General features: G+C 39.3%; 1 protein-coding gene and 1 non-coding gene across 3 annotated transcripts in view; both read right to left on the bottom strand.

Annotated features, from left to right (window-relative positions):
• CELF2 (CUGBP Elav-like family member 2) overlaps window positions 1-20,734 on the bottom strand; it is a 456,675-nt gene that overhangs the window by 270,390 nt on the left and 165,551 nt on the right. The gene's annotated exons all lie outside the window — the stretch shown is intronic.
• LOC133208371 (U5 spliceosomal RNA) lies at window positions 7,121-7,234 on the bottom strand. Its single transcript, XR_009724342.1, has one exon. It is a non-coding gene; the product is annotated as a U5 spliceosomal RNA (small nuclear RNA).

Raw genomic sequence — 20,734 nt, 5'->3', positions numbered from 1 at the left:
ACATTCAGATATTGCTCCCACCTGAGCACTCATGTCTTGAGAGTATTTAAGTCCTTTCCATCCCATTCGCAGCCAATAGAAGCCCAGACCATAAAGGCACACACCAGCTACTTCACATGCTCCCAGCCACACAAAAGAAGCTTATCCTGGCAAACAGAACATGAGACCTGGCAGCAAGCAGCCCAACTTCCATAATACCAAATGCTATAAACATTAGACCAAAGAAAGGAAAAGGGAAGCTAAAGACACATGCCATCCTCATTCCTATTCTAGTCATCCAGAGACTGACCAACTAGGAAGAATTGGTAAGAAAATTACATATATATGGTAAGCCTTTACTGAAATATTCCTACTTGTTATAGTCTTTTCCATTATCGTTTCACTCCTGATGCTGTTTCTCCCTTCCTTCCCTAATATGCATGTCTTTGTTTGGCATGATTTTGGGAGCAGACCTCCTTTCTTAGATATTCTTGACTTTAACTTCTACTACAAGCTGAGGCTGCCAAAATCCCAGCCCCCCCTCCACTATACATAGTACAGTTCACTCTATTTTGACCATGAGTTCAAAGTCAGTGTTTAGGAAGCTTAACAGCCAATACCTGAGCGCGTGTATCTCCTCAATTCAGAGACGAAAAGTGTGGCCACCACCACCAAGAGCTCTGCTCCACAGCACCGACCCTAAGGGGTCTGTGCTGTTGAGTAATGAAAGTATTCCCTCGCTGAAGCCTCTCCTGAGCAGAGACTGTTGTGTCACACTCCGTTAAGTTATGTGTGATGGGTCTGTCATTAGGATTACTCTGTAGAAGAGACAGCTTGGAGGCTGCCAGATTCATTAAACATCTTCAGTGGGACTTCATGGGGGCCTTTCACTTACCCTGAACAAACAACAAACACACCCTTTGTGCTCAAGAACAAAGGGAGTTTTTGCACTTTTGTTTGATGTCAGTCACAACTGGAGATTAAAGCTTCTGCTCTCTGGATTTCAAAGTTGTCTCCCCTTTCCAAAACTGCTCCTCTCACTGTTCGCTAGGCACTTCAAAAAGGTTTACAGCTAAAAAAACCCAAACAGAACAATATTAATAACAATCCGCTTCAGAAACACTACGTGGTTTTGGCATCTGAATGCCTTTCACTTGTAGATATGACTGAGGAAATGAAGTACGGGAGTAACACATGTGGGAACCGTGATTTTCTTGATCGCTTTGCATGAGGGACTAGAAAACTGGATTTGTAAACAGGAATTTCTGTGCCAAGATTGCACAGGTGGTTCTGACCCATTGAAAAAATATGCAGCCCAACTGAATCAGGATTTTTTGTTTTCCTAGCAAACAAGATGCAGACTGGGGAGTTTGTTTTGAGCCCACACAAAACCCAAGTCATGAAAGATGAATATTCACTGGTATATGCTACAGATTGCTTGATTTTGGATGCCTTTTCTGTAATCTGTACTGCATACGAGTGAAAATCAATCTTTCAGAGAAGGCATCCAAAAGTAAGCAGGATGATGTCTAGGAGAAGGTTACACCTCTTGTCATTTCAGGAAGAACCCAACACATATCCCCATGTAACTGGCACCCTATCTAGAGACCACCACCTTCACATGTCCCTTCAGGATATCTAAATAGAAACAAAGTAAGCTGCTATAAAAGCTGCAAAAATAAGAATAGGTATTGTCTAATTCAGGAAAGAAACAAGTCACCATCAGGAAATCAGAAAGAGCTCTCTGGAATGTTGCAAGGGACACCCAAATATAGAACTGTATATAGAACTGTGTGCAGCGATTTAAAATGTACCAAACCAGAAGTTAATAGAAGCACACATATGAGTCTGATTTTTCATTTAAAGCCCTTTCTGTTCCTGTCATACTTAGAAGTGTTGGGACACTCAATGAATCGTGATATTTGGAGCTTCTGCTGGGGCCTAATGCAGCTCTTGGACAACTCTTTCAAGTAACACTGTAGGATGCTTTATAAACTCAAGGAATTTGAGGATGATTAGTCAAACCCTGAGATTTGGACGTGAATTTTGTTCGCCAGTTCTTGCTGTATTCCATCTGATGGCACCCAAGTATCTTATTTAAAACATCTGCAGTTTCTGATGATGCTACATAAAGAACAGGCCACAAAACATATTTCAAATGTTTCTTCGTGTTTGACCAGTTAAGAGAAGACTGTAAATTTAACAGTTACCCAGAGGCCCACCTTGCTACTCTTGCTTAGTAGTTCCAGTATGAAATGATCTAATTATTGCAAGCAGCAGTAAACATGCTTAAATCCTCAATTTTGTGTCAGCATACTCTCTTTCAGACATAAATTATGCAGAAAGCCTCACTAAAAGTTGATGCACTGATGTGGGTTGGTAGCACAGTACTTTAATACACATACCCCATCATTAATATTAGGTTTGCTTTAAATAATGAAACAAAAATAAAAATGTTTCCCAAAGGACACAAACTGTAAAGATGTAAAGTCATAGCGTGGGCAAGAAAATGAGTTGCGTAGTTCAAAGCATCTTCATGAGCATTAAGCAAGCAGCCAGGAGGTGTACTCAAGAGGTTTCTATTCCACCAGAGCTTTCTCATTCACGTCTTCTGTGTGGTTTAATATTAGAGTTGATCATGTTGAAGTTCATTGTTACAATCTAAGGCAGTGTTACAATATGCAGGGCACTCATGCTCTGCAGATTCTTACTGTGCAAAATGTTTTCATCTCCTTATTTCCACTTTATGAAGGAGGGAGAGAGGGAAAGATCCTACTTATAAGAGTTACCATTTCCCCAGAGCAGCTGTAATAGGTATGATGTTAGGAAATGTGCCTAAACCCAAGATGCCCACTGATGGCAATCCAGGGAAGGCAGATGGCAGATGGAAGAAAGAAATGAGAACACATACTGTGAGGGTCATATCCTGGCAAAGTCAGGATGCAGCCAAGGAGAGCAGGCAGATCTGGTTGAAGGGAAACACTCTGAGACCCCACTATTTGAATGCTTGCTGGGGTAGAATTTTACAGTAGGACCAGTAGAGACATCTTGCAAGAAGTTTTCCATGACCATGTTATGATTTCACCCACTAGCTTCGTCAGCTCTCATTGCTTCTACTCCACTGCACCACTAACCCATGAGCATACTCACACAGAAGAGATGAAAGATGGCACCCAAAAATCAAGTTCTTCATATCACCACTGCTTGGGTAGCCTTCAAGGTCGGCCAGGTGACTGTCCCCCTGGGTTGAAATGTCTACGGCTAAAGGGCATCCAACTCCTCTTTGATTTTTAACTCTCAAGGCTGAAAAGAAGAACTTGCCAAATTAAAGTGCCTGGATGGATGCACAGTGCAAGGAAATATGTAGACAACAGCACAGGACAGAAAGTCCAGTTCTAGTCATTAATGGCAGGCAGAATGAAATACATCCTGTGCTTTTCCAGACTCTGAAATCTATGCAGCGTGAACCGCTTGAGTAAGTCAAAGGGTTCTGGCCTTGAATAAAGGGTTATCTAACATGTTATAATAGTAAAGAATGTATTCCATATTCTGCCCAGCACAGTTCAAGTTCACTTCACTGCAAAGTTCTCTGAAGCCCTTGACCTCTACTTTCTGAAACAGAAGAAGAGTAGGAAAACATATATTCAAAGCAGATTATGATATTCAACTGCTCCTTGGAAATTCTCTATGCAGCACCAGTAGATCAAATTATTTTCATTATATCATTTGGTCACAAAGAATAGTGACATAATTAGGGAGCTAAATAGCAACAGTTTCCTTCTGGTAAATTTGCTGTAGCTAATTTTGTTAATAAGACTGATAATTGTTTTACGCTCATTCAATATGTGTAAGTTTACCTAATACTAAAACCAATCAGAGCCTTTAAATTAATTTTTGTTTCATTTCTAAAGGAATCAATGTCATTATTAATCATAAAAGGAGTGTGGAGTCAAGAGGATGATAAATCTCCTTTGGGCTTATTTGACTTTCATATTTATGGTTTGGATAAGGTTATTATGAAGGAATTTTCAAGAAATGATTGAGGAAGAAAGGGAGGAGAGTGAGCCAAGAAATACTACACTGGAATGCTGTGCTCCTATCAGCTTCAGCAGAATGTATGCAAACAGGTTGATTTCTTTAAGTTCTGCAGATTTAAGCATGGTGAAAGTGTTCAAAATGAAACAAACTGCTCAGTATGCCAGGCTGCAGAGCCCTAAGATGTGCAATTTTCAAACAAGTATGTCTGAGAGTGGATTTACAAGAAAACAGGAGAGGAGATCTGGGGGATAGAACTGATGGGATTTTGCATGCCTGCACCAGTGGTTTTGCATTAAAAGCATTAGAAAAAAACCTTTGCTCAGACCTCAGTTGCCTTTGTTGCATTTCTAGCTCCACTGAAAAAAAACCCACCTTACAACACAGCAGGTATTTCAGCTGCACTTCTACAACTCACTATATGATAATGTGGTGAAATGTCCTACACAAATGTGTCCAGTTTTCACAAAGCCAGTGTTGCCCTCATTGCTTTTTACATGCTTTGACAGGATAAGGTCAATGCCCATTGGCTGTGCAAGGAATAGAGAATGTCATTGGTGCTGCAACTGTCATAGTAACGTTCCACCTCAGCTTTGGAAAGTGGCAGTCCTTGGTCACCATGCTGAGGAGCTGCACACTCACGTGCTCACCGTCAGCTCTCGGTCTTATGTACAGGACAAACAATGCTTTCATTTTAAGTGCAGTACTGTGTTTTACTACTGTCATGAAAGGGAAAACACATGGTACGTTATGCTGAGATGTTAGTAACCAGGTTTTTTTTTTCCTATAGCTTAATGTATGTTTTGCTGAAGAGGACGTTAATAAAACCTGAGAGCCAAACATGTTTGAATATGGATCTTCATTCTGCCTGTATATTCCTTTGATTACTCTGTATCCATCCCACCAGACCACTGTCCCCACAGAAACAAATCAACAGAGCCCAGACACCCCCTCAACACAGTCTGTTACAACTGCCCACCAGCAGACACCAAATAAATGGTATTTGAATATATGATGGAACACATTCCAGTAATAAAATACAAAAATCTGAAAGATTAAACCAGAAATAGCTTCAACATGAATCTTACAAAGTCATCCTTTGTCTTTCCTTGTATCTTTTAAGAGACAAACCTATCAAAGGAAAATGTTATGATAATGTATTACCATGCTGAGTTAATCGTCAATTGCAAGTTACTTAAGTGTACTTTAATGATATGTTTAAAGCCTTATTTTCAACTCTAATAGCTATTAATGGCAGGAAGAGAAAATGAAACTAATTTTCCCTAAGTTAAAGTGGAGATTTATTAAGCATAAGTGAACAAAACTCTAAGTATAACAAATTCTTTAGGTATTTCAGCTAATGGGAACCCACACTGTCCATTTTTTCAGTGTAGCTACATACTACTTTCCAGAGAGCACTGATATAAGATCACGCAGTGTCGAGTATGTCAGAGAGTTGGATTCAGTTTTTCAAATGGTATAAAATCATTCCTGAAGACCGTGATGGATGAAGTGAAGGGAGAATGACATTCCCAAAGGATTAATTCAGAATAAAAACCCAAGGAGACACTAAACCTGGTTTTCAAGCATTCCTTTCTCCACAGATAGAGAACAGCTATCTGTAAGATAGTTGACCCTACGGACACAAAGCCAAATATAGCTTAAAAATTCCTAATAGCATATCAAAATATCTACAGTTAAGCTCCAGAATATATTTTGGGTGCCAGAAATTCCATCCCAAAATTATTTCTCTTTACTTCAATGCTATACTCTTCAACACATCTGCTCCATCCTCATCCAAATAAGAGGGATTTGCCATTCCTCTGTGATTTAAAAGAATATTACAATCTGTTGTCCCGTAAGTCAAGGAATATGACCAATGTCAGGCAGGAAAATCATTAACCTAGCAGGAACCTTCTGTTCCGGAGATGCCATGAGTGCGAACAACTAATTGTGATGTGTTTGCAGGTTATTCTACAAAAGACCTTCTTTCCTAACTCATAAATCAAAATAAATAAGATTGAATCTTTAATGAGAAGCCGCACAGGTGACAGCATGACATCTTCCACACACTCCCATGCTGGTCTTTTAAACCTGATAATTTCATTAAGGTATTTAAGTGTCAAGTAATTTCATAATAAAAAGTACAGAGAAAATTGTTAGTACTGTGAAAATCCACCCTTGTCAGTCATTACAGGTTCAGTGACTTTCTTTTGCATGACAAAAAAAATAAGATCTGTACTTTCATTACTGATTTGCTTCTTGCATTAGCACTTCTGAAACAGGCCTATGAAACCTAATTCCTTCCTATTCCATTTTCATTAAGAAAAAAAATTGCAAGTCATCTTCTCTGCCTTGGGAGCAAGGTATGCATTAGGAAAAGCCGTTTCACTCAATCATTGGGTTTCAACGTGCTTAAATTAAGCTACTCCTAAACCTTGCAACTATATACTTGAGCAAAGTCTCTCAAAAGAGGCAGATTTTTTGATGCCAGGGATGGTGCAGTGTTAAATCTCCTTTGTGACTGTTTTGTTGTACAAGATCCCAGAAATGGGGTACGAACCTGCCAAATGTCAACACGCATTCTTGTTTATGGATTTTTAAAGGCTAATTTTTTGTTTCTTTTATGGTGTTTAAAAGCAACCTTCATATAGCTAAGCTTTATAACCAAATGTCTCTACATCTACACAGCTGAAAGAACATATGTTCAGTTGTTTGTTGCCACTCTCTAAATAAACAACTTAAATAGAAACCTATGGTAGAGTCCCTCTCATTTCCAAAAAAGCTGTCAAAAAGGAGGTAAACTCTTCTGAATTCAATCCCTCCTTCCATGAGCATGTGTAATGGCACGTGCTGGAGGCAATGGTGCCTGGATGGAACAGTAAATAATGAATGCGATTCCTAGAAGTGGGGATGTCTCCATGTTTTTTTCCTTGGGAATAGAACTCTTGCGCTAATTATTGTCAAGGGCAAGATTTCCAGCATTAACTACTAAATTGCCCTCCACTGTGTAAGGAAGATCTCACCTGAGCACGAATTTGAAACTTGGATGTTCAACGTTAGAAATGTAATGGTTTTGTTAACCAAGATTTCCAGGTCCATTTGGACTCTCACTGCGGTGAGGATGCAAAAAAATGGGTCAAAACTCAAATGCCCCTCTCCATGGGAACCTTTAGTAAAAGGAGAATGATTCATACAGTCTCAAGAAAAAGCAGCGTTCACACTCATAGCGCCATTATGTTTAAACCCCTGCCAAAAAAAACGCTGCAGATTTTCACTCGTGGAGTGTAAAAACAGAAGAGAGGAAGGAGGAAATGTTATGCTATGTAAACAAATACTTTACCTGAAGGAGAATAAAAAAAAGCACCAAAACTGCAGTCAAATATTTACACTTGGGAAGATTCAGGCAAAACATCAAATCAAGCTGTACTGTTAAGAGCCGCATTCTCTTCTTCTCTATTCTTTCTTCTTTGCCTCCTTCTGTATGTCCTCTTCAGATGCTCATCTCTGCACTGACAGCTGCAGCTACAAAGACTAATTATCCACAAAGCGACAGAAATGGAGCTGGAGGTTGGCTGGCTGGGCACCCAAGGATGGCAAAGGATCATCCTTGTGGAAGGGGCTACACCAGCCATGCTGAATCCTCTGTGAAATCCACTTGTGTTCCTAAGAACGTAACCAAAATTTAGGGCATCCTAGGTATTTTTTTTTCCATACTCCTGTGTTTTATAAAGTGATTTAAGTATGTGGGAAGCCCCATTATTCCTTTAAAGCAAAAACTTTTTAAGATCTGAGTTTTTCATTGAATCTTGTTTTGTGTGGAAAATTAGGTCTCAAATCGTTGCAGGTGCGTGAGATTGAGTTTCAATGAGGCATTTATTGCAGATAAAGTTCTGAAAACAAAGGTGTCCCAAACACTACAGAGTCTTCTTAAGCTCATTCTATGTAATGTCTGTGCATCTGATAATCACAGTAACACACTTTCCTGCTTGAGTCTGTACCCACCACCTAAGTTCATAATAATTCCCAGATCTTCAGATAGGGAAAAAAATGAAGCAAACAACATGGTATTATTATTACTTTAACTCAAAGGCACTAAAATCAATACTTCATGATAACAGTATAAAACAACTCTTGACGGAGGGTTATGCTCCTTGACCAAACCAGCAGCATTATTTTAAAATTGCCAAAAGAGTTTGTTCTGGATATGTTTTGGGGAAATAAAAGAGTAAACAAGTATTTTCAGTTGTTTTCCAGCACCATCTATTTATTTTCCTTACCACTGCTTTAAAAAAAAAAAACAAAACAAACCACCAAATAATTGAAACTCTCAAAAGAATATATTTAGAAGATTGTCACATAAGAAGATGACGACTTACAGAAAGGGATTTCTCTGTATATCCAGCTAATTGATAGTTTCCATACCACCAAGTCTGTCTGTGTGTTTTATTCTGAAACAAAAACTAATTTCATAATAAGCAGCTAGGGCTAGAAACGAGTTTCAGTGGGTCACACTTAATCCCTTTTCATCTCTCACCAAATCAATCACTTGCTTCAAAAAATACTTAATTGCCAAAACAAAACAATTAGCAATATCAAACAAAGCATTTTCTTTCCACGCTCTCCCTCTGGTTCATCAACATTCATCTGCCTGCCTCACGGAATTTCAGATGCTCTGACCATCCACTCCTGTTAAAGATCAATGAAAGCAACGAACACTCAGAAGATCTGAAAAATCAGGCCCAGTTGGGCAGCCCTAATTAGTGAATACTTCTGAAATACCGGGTGTTTCAAAAGAGTTTCACAGGAATGATGCGCCGCACAGTTGCCACGCTTAAAAATATATTTTTATATATATTTATAGATATAAATGTATTTAAAATATTTTTTAATTTTTTAGTAAAGGAGAAACAACAGCTTTATCCACACTAAAGGTCTTAGAGATGAAACGGCTATCAGAATGCTGCTCTGGATAGATGAGCTGCGGACATATCCTGATCTATTTTTTCTGTAAGATAATAAATGGGATTTTCCATAGAGCTCCAACAGGCACCAAAGCAAAAACGGACCAGTGACACCAGCTGCCCTACAAGGCGCACACAAGCATTCACAGCAGATCCTCTGATCCACATTGCCTGGCCCCAGTCTGAATCCTTCCCCCGCAGCACCCTCAGACACACCTGCGGCAGGGCCAGCTGGTAGCTCAATACCCCAGATTTCTCTTTGCAGAGCTGAATGGCTTGCAAGAAGAAAGGGAGGCCACCTTCCCGCCTCCATCTGCAGTGCAGACAAGGCTACTGGATTTCATTTCATGTTGCCTTGAATATACTTGCTCCTAGGAAGTGCACAAATGCAATCTGGGGGTCACATGGACAAAGTCCCATGCTCAAGCTTTCTTATGAGCTTTCCAAAGCAAAAAAACCCTTTTCAGGGCTGAGATATATTCTATATGGCCTTTCTCCCCATTCACACACGTATTCTCTCTATGTTTCAGACACCATGTGCTGGGAACTGAACACTGGTGTAAATTCTTTCCTAGAGCTGCTTTATATTCCATGGGGACATAAGAAGACTTTAATGTAAAAGATAATCACCCTTGTCATTCCCACACTCATGTGTGTGTTATGTGAACAGCCCCCTGAGAAAAATGTATTGTGGATGTTTTATCTGCTGATCAGCTTTTCTCTTACCCATAAAGCAGCTTTACACCAGTGCCAGTGATTTTCTCGGATATATCAGTTTTATTATTATAGCCCCCATTGGCCCTACTCATGCACAAGAATCACCTCAAAGGCCAAAGGGCCTACAATCTTCCCTAATTATATCAGTATAAATGAGATCAGAATTTCGTTCTTTTGCTTCATTTCCCAGCACACAGTTAGTGTCAGTTTAGGTAACTTTTCAAGCAAGTGATTCTTCACAATGAAATTCAATGGATTCACTTAAGTTCAACAGGTTTTAGTATTATACTTTCAAGTAACTCTTTTTTCTTCTGATGTGTTTTATTTCACAGTAAATGGACTGCCACACATCAATTACATCAGTGTGATCAATGTAATATTTTCACCTTCTCTGGAAAAAAAGCCCCAACTGAACAAACATCCTCCCTGAAAGCTCCATTCCTCAACACAAATCCATGAATTTACATTCCCCTAGTTATTCAGAGTTTATCCAGGTATCCAGAGACTTCACTTTCCATGAAACCTAAGGGAAATTATACAGTGATTGACTTCATAGTTACTGCAATTTGACATTGTGCTTTTCAACCTCCAGGGTCTCAATTCTTACTTGAATTACACAGATTAAGTGTAATGGCACTAACGAAATCATTGTCAGTTTATGGAGGTATAAAGCCAAGAACAGATTCTGCCCCAAAACTTAACCAGTAGAAAGACATAACTCTATCAGTGGAGGCTGAGCCTCCTTCTGTGCACTGTTATTTGGTAGAATAAATTGCTTTCAAATTACACAAACTCTGCTTTTAATTTTATGACTTTCGATGGATAGAAATGTTGAGGCTGTAAAGAGAGAATTCTATTATTAAATATTCTTTGACTGCTTCAAATGAGGTTGGGAAGGTGCATTAGATCTTTCAAAGCTACTCTTAAATGCGATAATATAGGTAATACATCATCACACCTGATGGCTTATATAATGCAGCTACTCATTACTTCAGATCTTCATGAACTTAAAGGGAAAAAAAAAACAACCAGTCTCCCCTTTTTACTACCAACCTCAATTGCTAAATACTTTCAATAGCCATTCCTAGACCTTCACATTCGTACCTGTAGCAATGAGGAGCAAGGCAGCCTATATTAGTCTCACTCAGGCATCACTTACTGTCACTTATATAATTGTATTCTAGACAAGCAAAAGGCTTTTGGAGTCTGAAAGTCATCAATATCTCATTTTTATCTGTGCTCCAGACATGAGGAGCATCACTATGCAGGGCTAAGAATAAAACCAGCATAAGAAATAACAATTTGGCCTTTGATCTACTACAAACCCTTCTGCACTGCAAGGTCTGATTTTCACCATAACTCTAAAAATAGGTCCCTGAAGCATGAACACCAATTAGATAGCTGAAAAAAAACCCAACAACCCAGCTCACTACAGAGTAGCTACTGCAGATTACTGCAGGGAGGTTAGGAGAAAATCAAGCACCAAGAGAGTGCGACTCCAGCATAATCACAGCCGGATTTGCTTATTACGTTCCTCTCTGCATTCCGAAGAAAACCCCATAGGAAAGTTCATGAAACTATCAAGAAACTTAATACATTAAAAACTTGAAAGCCAGAGAGCAGCCCCATATATTGGGACTGACTTAGTAAAGTCTTATTTTCCCCTGATGCTTGTTGACCTCACTCACTATGTTGCGCTCCCCAGGCTTTGATCCTGACAGCATCCCTCCAAACCAGACTCCCTAATTTCACCAGATATGTGCGTACATTCATCTTCAAACTGTTGATAAAGCACATGACTCTTGTCTGAATCTGATCTTAGATCTCTGACTCCTTTGTAGGGCAGGTTCATATTATAATCATGCAAAGCACCTTAGAAACAGTGTTTTGAAGAAAGAGATTTTAATAATTAATTCTGTCTGTATACGTCCCTTCCATCACTTGTAAAATCAGTGTATTAATTAGCACTGTTTGTGGCAGCTCTACAAAAACAACAACTTTCTCTCCCCGGCCCCCACTCTTACAGCATGTGCTAGTAGGGAAGGTCTTGAGTCCCTGCACATCCCTCTCTCCTGTCTCTGCACCCCCAGAACAGCTAACAGTTTTGTTCTGTAAAACCACAGCACTGGAAGAGCAATGCAATCAAATCTCAGTGCTAAGTTAATACTTGGTAAAGGGTCACCAGGGTTTAGTCATATTTTTCTTAAGTTTACACCTGCGTCTCCTCTCAAAACAGGAAGAGTCACCTGAAAGACACTGATAAACTAGTTAGTAAATCTAGTTAGTAGCTAAATCAAAATCCTTCCCCTCTACTCAGCCCTGGTGAGACCTCATCTGGAATACTGTGTCCAGTTCTGGGCCCCTCAGTTTAAGAAGGACAGGGACCTGCTGGAGAGAGTCCAGCGCAGAGCAACTAAGATGATTAAGGGAGTGGAGCATCTCCCTTATGAGGAGAGGCTGAGGGAGCTGGGTCTCTATAGTTTGGAGAAGAGGAGATTGAGGGATGACCTTATTAGTGTATATAAATATATAAAGGGGGAGTGTCCCGAGGATGGAGCCAGGCTCTTCTCAGTGGCAAACAATGAAAGGACAAGGGGAAATGGGTATAAATTGGAACACAAGAGGTTCCACTTAAACCTGAGAAGAAACTTCTTCTCAGTGAGGGTGACGGAACACTGGAACAGGCTGCCCAGGGAGGTTGTGGAATCTCCTTCTTTGGAGACATTCAAAGCCCACCTGGACACGTTCCTGTGTAACCTTACCTAGGTGTTCCTGCTCCGGCAGGGGGATTGGACTAGATGATCTTTTGAGGTCCCTTCCAATCTCTAACATACTGTGATACTGTGATACTGTGAAAACCAGCTTTTATTCAGTGTCATTTCAGAAGGATACCATTACAGCTGCAAGGACCCTTATGTTTATGAATGTACTACAAAACCCTGCAGCAATTTATGCTTATTTATGTCCGTAAGTTGCTATAAATAAATAAAACACTTCTAAGACATAACACTGCAACCGTTTTTCTCCAGCAGTCTTCAAAAATCCCCAGTATTTTAATTGAATTTTTGAATTATTATATATATATATATATATTTGTTTTAGCTGTGTACACAATTATCTCTGTAGAGTGGCATAAATGTAAGGAAAAAGAAGTCGAAGGCAAAATGCTCAGTTCAAACAGCATCACATGATGCCACATTCAGAATGGCATGCCTTTGAAAAGGCATCGTCAAAAATCTGAAGGCTTCTGTATATTCTTCATCTAATACCCGTTTTGGATAGGACTTACAAAAGACACTCTGCGCTTTGATCAGGGAGTTATATTTAGACAGGACTACACAAGCCAAATGATTTTTTCAACAGATTCATGCCTTATTTTCTGTCCACTGACTATCCAAATAGGTCCCTGGATGGTGATAAATGAAGGCACTTGCTTTAAAAAGCAAAAACAGCATAGCCCATCCCTGATCAGATAAAACAAGAGATATTATTTATACTGAGGATGTAGTGTTTTTGCAGAACTTCAGAGGCCTTGCTCTCTCAAAACACTGCACTCATCTCTAGAGTCAGCGAGACTTAAACAACTGCTGACATGCTTTGCTGAAACATGGCCTTGAACCAACATTCAAATTAAGAAAGAAAAAAAAGTACAAAACACACCAGGCACCCTTTGAGTTTTGTTCCTACTTAACGGACAGGCAGGCAGTGGAATAGAAAAGAGATTGGAATGGGCAAGGCGTTGGGAATATGAACCAGAAGATCTTGTGCCAACAACTTTTGCAGTACTACTGGGCTATACTGATTCTTATTGTTATTTTGTTTTAAATGAAAATATATAAATCTTAATATACAGACTTAAAAAGGGGAATTTCAGGTTAGATATTAGGAAGGTCTTTACTGTGAGGGTGGTGAGACACTGGCACAGGGTGCCCAAGGAACTTGTGAATGCTTCATCCCTGGCAGTGTTCACTGGACGGAGTCTTGGGTGATATGGTTTAGTGTGAGGTGTCCCTGCCCATGGTTGGATGGTCTTAAGGTCAGTTCCAACTCAAACCATTCTATTATTCTATGAAATCTATTATGGTAAGTAATGAATTTTGTTACACTGCAATGACTGGAATATGATCCCCATACAAATCAAAAGACTATGTCTCACATTTCTCACCCAATGGTATATGGTCAAGCTATCATGATATCCTGTTCTCTGTTGTCTGAAGTTTTACAGAATATCTTGACTGCTGGAGTTTTTGCTGTCTGCACTTACATTGCTGGGTGTTGCAGCATAGGAAGAAGAATTTCAACATGACAACAACGATTGAAAGGTAGTTATCTATGATAAGCTCTTCAGAGAAGTCAATGGTGGTTTCTACTTTATGTTAACATTTCCTATCTACTTCTATGCAAATAGAATTAAACTTAAGAGTATCGGCAGAGACCTGCTTGAGCTCATGACTTTTCAGATACATTTTTATTTTCTTGTCTCTCCTTAGGCTTCTAATCGCATAAATTCTCACAAAGCTTTAAAAGTTTTGAGGTTTGATTCAATTTGGCTTTTTTGAAGCCTTACTTTTCGATAACCAGACTTAGTAAAATGAACAAGTCCCTGGAAACTTGTCTAAACAACACATTGAAACAGCTCTGAAATGTAAATGCCAATTACAAATAGTACTAAAAAGAAAAATTCAAGTTTTTAAAGCCTGTGTTGCAAGAAAAATGGAGAACAATTTCATACCACACCTGGCACTGAAATATGGCAGTGATTAATATCTAGAACTTTCAGGTACTTTGAAAATCAAGCTATTTTTTAAATTATCTCTAGTATTGACATCAATTTCTTGGCGCACGGAAATCACCTGAACTCTTTATTTTAGTGAAGCAACAACACTTTACAGCAGCCTGAGGATGTGACAGGTACGAGGTCTATTATTTCACTGGGATTTAACCAGATAGAACAGCTTTCAAAGTGCATTACTGATAAGGGATGGTTTGATATGAACAGCCTAACTTTATTAGAGGCTCGGCTGATTCAGAGGCCCAGAAATAAGGTAGGTGAAAATCCCCTCCATTCTTTGATAGCTTCAACGCTGTGTAAGATCAGGAGACTGATGAGATGCTGATAAATAACAACAAGCGTTAGAGGAAGGAAATCAGTTATGTACACTGTCATGAACAGATTTTCCAGCTTTTGAATACAAGGATATTAACTCTCTAAATGTAGGCAGATTTGAAAGCCCAAAGCAAGGAAAACTTAAATATTTACAAGTGCTGTAGTCTTAATACAGTAATAAAAAAGGAACAGATCACTCCCTGTTTGTCTCAAGCATTTCCAAGCTTTTATGACAGACCAGATGAGAAGTTCCTTACCTTGCTGTCGTCACTGAACATACTTTGAAACTCAACTGGATAGGGTTATTAAAGTAGTTGCCACCTTTAACAATTAAAACTCCAAATACACATTAAACTGATGTAAGCTAAAGGCGACAGCCTTAGGTGTGAAACAGTTTAAAAATACAAGTTGCACCCTTGACTAAAGCAGGCAGAGTTACTTACAAGGAAGGCTAATCCATTCGACCTGCTAAAGCTGTATTTCACATTTGATTAAAAACATGCCACTCTGAGTACACAGAAAAGGCTGGAGCATGACAGGAGTCAGGGCCACTCCTGCTCGAGCCAGTATCTTCTGTGGACTTGTGGGGAACTGGCACGAACATTAATCTTCCTCCCATCCCCTCTCTCCCCCCATTAAATCTGCTGCTAGGAAAACACTCTCTCTTGAAGCCCATGGGGAAGATGTCCCTGCTGAGACAGGATAAAAGACTCTTACATGACTCTTAGTAGCCTGTATGGGTCCATCAATGGCTCATATTCAGGAAAGTAATCTTATAGTCTGTTGATCTGGAAAGAGACCTCTGCAGATTGTGAGTGAGAGAGCCCAGTCTAGTTCCTGTTCTAAACACACACCTTTGCAAAACAAACATGCCACTGGCTTTCTGCGGCTGTAGTTTACTGGATTCTGTTATCACTGCGATCACAGAGAAATAAAAAGATAAAAAGGACTGTGGAGAAAAAATACTTCATCCTTTTGTTTTTGCCTTCTACATTCTTGGTTCTCTTTCCAATCCCCTGGTATTGTAGGGTGCTAAATGCACTGGAAATTTAAATTGGCATCCAGCATCCAAATCACTGAAAGAAGAAGTGCAGCAGACTAGAAAATGAAAGAAGCCAAAAGGCAAAGAAGTCTAAGCTCAGCTGCTGGCATATTTCCCCTTTCTCTCCCCCTGGTTTGCAAGTCACACTATTTTCTAATTTGCAAGGAAAGAAATTAACCTGTAACAGAATGTCACAGTCTCTGCCACACAACAGGGGTTTATAGCATTTAAGCCTCAGTAAAATTAATCCTAACTTGTAAATAAGAAGTGGATTCTCTCAATGATATAATGGGACTCAGCTCTTTTTCGTGTATTAAGACTCTTGAGCAATGGAACCTATTTTACAACCACTAAAGAAACATCTCCAAACACTTGAAATAGCAGTTGGCTTTTTTTTCTTTTATTAATGGAGTGCATCTGGGCCATTTCATAATTTAACTCCTTGTGGCATTTCCAAGGCTTCGAGTCCGTTAATTTGATGTAGTACTGGATGTGTTTATTACTGGATAGTGGTGTCATAGAATCATAGAATAGTTAGCGTTGGAAAGGAACTTAAGATCATCCAGTTCCAACCCCCCTGCCATGGGCAGGGACACCTCACACTAAACCACTGGACCCAAGGCTCCGTCCAACCTGGCCTTGAACACTGCCAGGGATGGAGCATTCACAACCTCCCTGGACAACCCATTCCAGTGCCTCACCAAAATACAAATCTTGAACACAAACTGACAGTCACCAGTGTACCTCTAGGGTAGAAGGTGCATCTCAAAATCAAGACAAGTTTTACATTTATTTGGCCTACATCTGCAGTGGTCAAAAACGGAAGCCAAGATCTCAGCAGTGGATGATGCTGTGGAGATCGCCTCATCCTGAGAGACAATCCACCTGGCTTAAAATGGAGTTTGTAAGACACTCCGAAAACATGAATTGTCTATATAGACCTAATTGCTTCCAGTTCCTTCAGCCTGATGCTCCTCTGAATAGGTAAGATTCTACAATTGTATATGTATTTATTTGTTAACAATAATACTGGGAATTTGTATAGCTAGGTACAACCTCTCCTTCCCCTCCCCCCCCCCAAAAAAAACAAAACCAAACCATATTAAAAGCAACAAACCCTCCCAAAATCCCATCGCAAGAGGACAATATTCAGATCAAAGCCTCTCATGGTCATCCTGTGCTACTTCAGGTTCTAAGAGCTGGAATAATTTGGCCTAGGACAGAAGCTAATGTTAACAATGGGACCAAAAACAACAGTGTTTGGGCAATCTGAGATATGTAAATCATATCAGACTGCAAAAATCTCTGTTGAAGGCATCCACAATACAACTGGAACAATAAAGCCTTCCTCTGAAATCACACTGAAGAAAAGCCAGCCTATGAGAACAACTTCTTTTGTGTTTATCTTTAATATGTGATAACTGTCTAAGAATCTCTTTGACATAAAGTTGCCATACGCTGAAGGGTTTAATGATACAGAAATGTGGCAAATTTAATGAAACATCTAGCCTTTTTGAAGTTTGGTGGGTTTGTCTCCGCTGTCCACTCTTAATTCCAAATGTAGTCCCCTCAAAAGTTAAGACCTCCCCTTTCTTCTAAGAAAGGATTAAATGGTTGCGATTTATCTATGAGATTCAGTGAGCAAAAGATAGATTTTTTAAAAGTACTTGGGTTGCTAAATCTTCTGGGAGCCAGAAATGTATCAGTAGTGACTGGGATGAAAGCCCCTAAATGCTTAAATGTTGTTGGTTGGGTTTTTTTTTCTGCTATAAAACTAAGTTGTTTTGAAAACTGTACTAAATGCAGCGCTTCCCCTTCCTTCTGTGAAATGTAATTGCTACATGCTCACTGAGGAGAGGATATTTCCCGAACCACAGTTTAGTAAAGCTTATCTGCACAAACACATAGGTGAATGAAGGCAGTTCAACTTGGAAGAGAAACACCTCATTTCAGTGTATGCGCCTTTGAAAAGCTCTTTCGTCACTACACTTACAAATAGAAGATGCAGTGCAACACTGTGGGGATGAAGTCAGTTGAAGCAGTGTTTTATTAGAAGGTATGACAAACTAAGAAAAGAATGCAAAGAAAAGCAAAGGAGCAAAATGATGGAGCAGGAAATTACTCATTTTGGTTTGTTCCTCTGATGGGATGAATTCAGTCGACCACATCCCATTCTTGGATTTCTTAATTTTCAAGGAGGAGTAAAGGGGACAAGGCCTTGAGCAACCTGTGTCCCTGCCCATGGCAGGAGGTTGGAACAGGATGACCTTAAGGTCCTTTCCAACCCAAACCGCTCTGTGATTCTAGGAAGTTTTGCATCCTGCTGTTTTCAGTTCTATACCACCTGCATTCACAGTATCAGTATGTAAAGTTTCATCAGATAATAACGTATATCTCCCACCCTACTTAGACTGTATTTATAAAATCCTAGGGTCACCACTTAGCCACACACACTATTTTGCAGTACCTGAGATATTACTGGGTCTTTTTATATAGCTTTTGTTGCTGAATGATAATTTTCGTCTAGCTTGTAAAGATTATCTATGCATTCATATTCCATAATTCTATCTTTCAGAGCTGCAAGGAGTTTAATTTTTATTTCTTTGAAACCAACTTCATGAAAACTGTTTGACCATAAAAGCTAATTAGTAAAGACTCTAGTGTTAATCGCATGCAATAGACTATAGCTGGAGGATGCAAAAAGACCATTTCTTCCATAATGACTGTCGCATTTCATCATCTTAAGATACACAGCAATGCAAAGGTAATGACATTTTTGTTTTATCTTTTTATGATGGGACTCATCAATACCACTATCCATTTTCCTTTTTTTTTTTTTTTTCTAACAGCTGTCTGCAATATCCAAGCAAAGGCTCTAGAGAATCATACAATCATTTTCAGATGCTAGTGCACTGAAAATGCGTATCTTGAGCTCCCAAGAAACATTAATGCCATGCAGCCTAATAATACAAATGTTAGCTCTGCCTTTGACTCACTTCTATTATAGGCAGTTAAAGAGATCTGCTAAGAATGGTGCAAGACAAAGCAGTTGGCTCTGTTCTTTGAGGCAAGGGAACTTCTGGTTTCTACCATAAGGGTAGCCTCTGAGCAAGAAAAGCTGCTTTGGTCCAACTGTGGCAGGCTGATGAACCAACTTTCTAGGAACATTCAAGAAAGAAAAGCTTGAGCACAAAACCTGATAAACTTACATCCTCAGGGACAAACAGTTTTAAGCATGTAATGGCAATATGATTCCTGGCTGACTTATCCTGAGAGAAAAAAAACAAAGAATAATACCATATTGATAATAGTCCTTATGTGGCTTGTATGGCCCTTGGTGACTTGGGGACCTAGTCTTCTAACAGTAGTTGACCTGAAATTGCCCTTCTCATTCATAAAGATCAGTGCTGCCCAAATCTGTAAGCTTTGGTGGCTACCTTAGTACTGGCTAGGGAAAATTCTGAGAAGCTTCACTAACTATCATGCAATTCATACGTTGCTTGCAATCAATTCTTTTTACTGTTTGATATTTGCAAAGTAACAACAGTGTTCTGCACCAGCAGGTAAAAGCATGAAGAAAAGTTTCTTGTCACAAAGAGACTGCCATTTAGATGCACTGTGTACTGACAAAGGAGAGTATAATGGGAAGCAAAGAGTGAGCAGAGTAATTGAATGATGCATTTAAGCATACATTTTGTTATCTCTGTGGGGTTTTATGTTTGTTTTCTTCTTGACTTACTGAATTCGGAGTTCATCCTTTTCAATCATTCATTAGCTAAACAGTTCTCTTGTGGTTTGCCTAGATTAGGAAATGAAGACTGGGACAAGCTAAAACTAGGAAAAAGGTGGGTATTTCGTTAAGTGGAGGCAGCTCACATCACTTCTGGAACACCTCTTGCTACTTACTCATTAGCATTTACGAGAAAGCTGCCTGATGGAGGCTACAATCCGCAGAATTAGCTTATTCTTAACATCAGTCAGTGAATCCTTTGCAGTCAAGATGGTTTGCTGCAGACAGTGCAAGTTGGTCAGCCAAAACTCAGCCGACCAGATCACTGGGATTTGGAACATAAAAAGAATATAGGCAGAATCTGTCTAACTTGGCAGATCATGGAAAATGGGTGATCTTTTTAGCATCTTTCAGTCCATTAGAAGTTATTCCATGAGACATATGAGACAGATAATGAAAGGATTTATGGAAGCATTTACTTTTTCCCTCCCCATAAAGAGTCAAGTGGCAAGCTGGTACAATCCATTTCTCATGACTTTAGGCTCTCTATAACTCTTCAGAGAAGGCGTTCACACCTCAACCGCTAATTCTGACTCCCTGTGTAGCAACACCTATTTTTCCACATTGAGTATGAAGCACACCATACAACCCATTTTAAATACCTACTTTGGAAAAGTTTTGTTGGAAAGTGCCTGTTTTTCTCTACTCACCACACAATGGCCAGTGTAGATGAGGACATCTACATGTTTGATACTAAAACGCAGTTACAACATGTTGTTTAGGATTAATCTAATGCCTCAATTCGCAACTCCGTGTGAATCATGGATCAGGAAAAGTTACAAGCCTAACAAATGTCAAATCTACGTAGCTCCTTTCCAGTGGAGGTATCTGCCACTTATTGTGTAAGTATCTACTAGGAACATAGTAATAAGAGGATGTTTGAAATATACAATGTTAAGAAAACAGGTAAAACACATAATTTAGAATATTCCAAGTAATTAAAATGGGGAAATTTTCTGGTAGACTTTATATGATGCTCCCCTCATTTAAAGGAAGCTAACAGTAACATTAAGAAGTTGAGCATGCATGGCTAAGATGATGCGATTGTTTCCCAGCTAGGAAAATAAAATATTTACAAGAATGATTTTATCCCATTTTAT

The sequence above is a fragment of the Neopsephotus bourkii genome, unplaced genomic scaffold, assembly GCF_033783945.1.
Source record: "Neopsephotus bourkii isolate Nb327-2 ecotype Australia unplaced genomic scaffold, CSIRO-AGI_Nbou_v1 NB_266, whole genome shotgun sequence".
Lineage (NCBI taxonomy): Eukaryota > Metazoa > Chordata > Aves > Psittaciformes > Psittacidae > Neopsephotus > Neopsephotus bourkii.
This window is presented reverse-complemented; position numbering and strand designations above follow the sequence as displayed.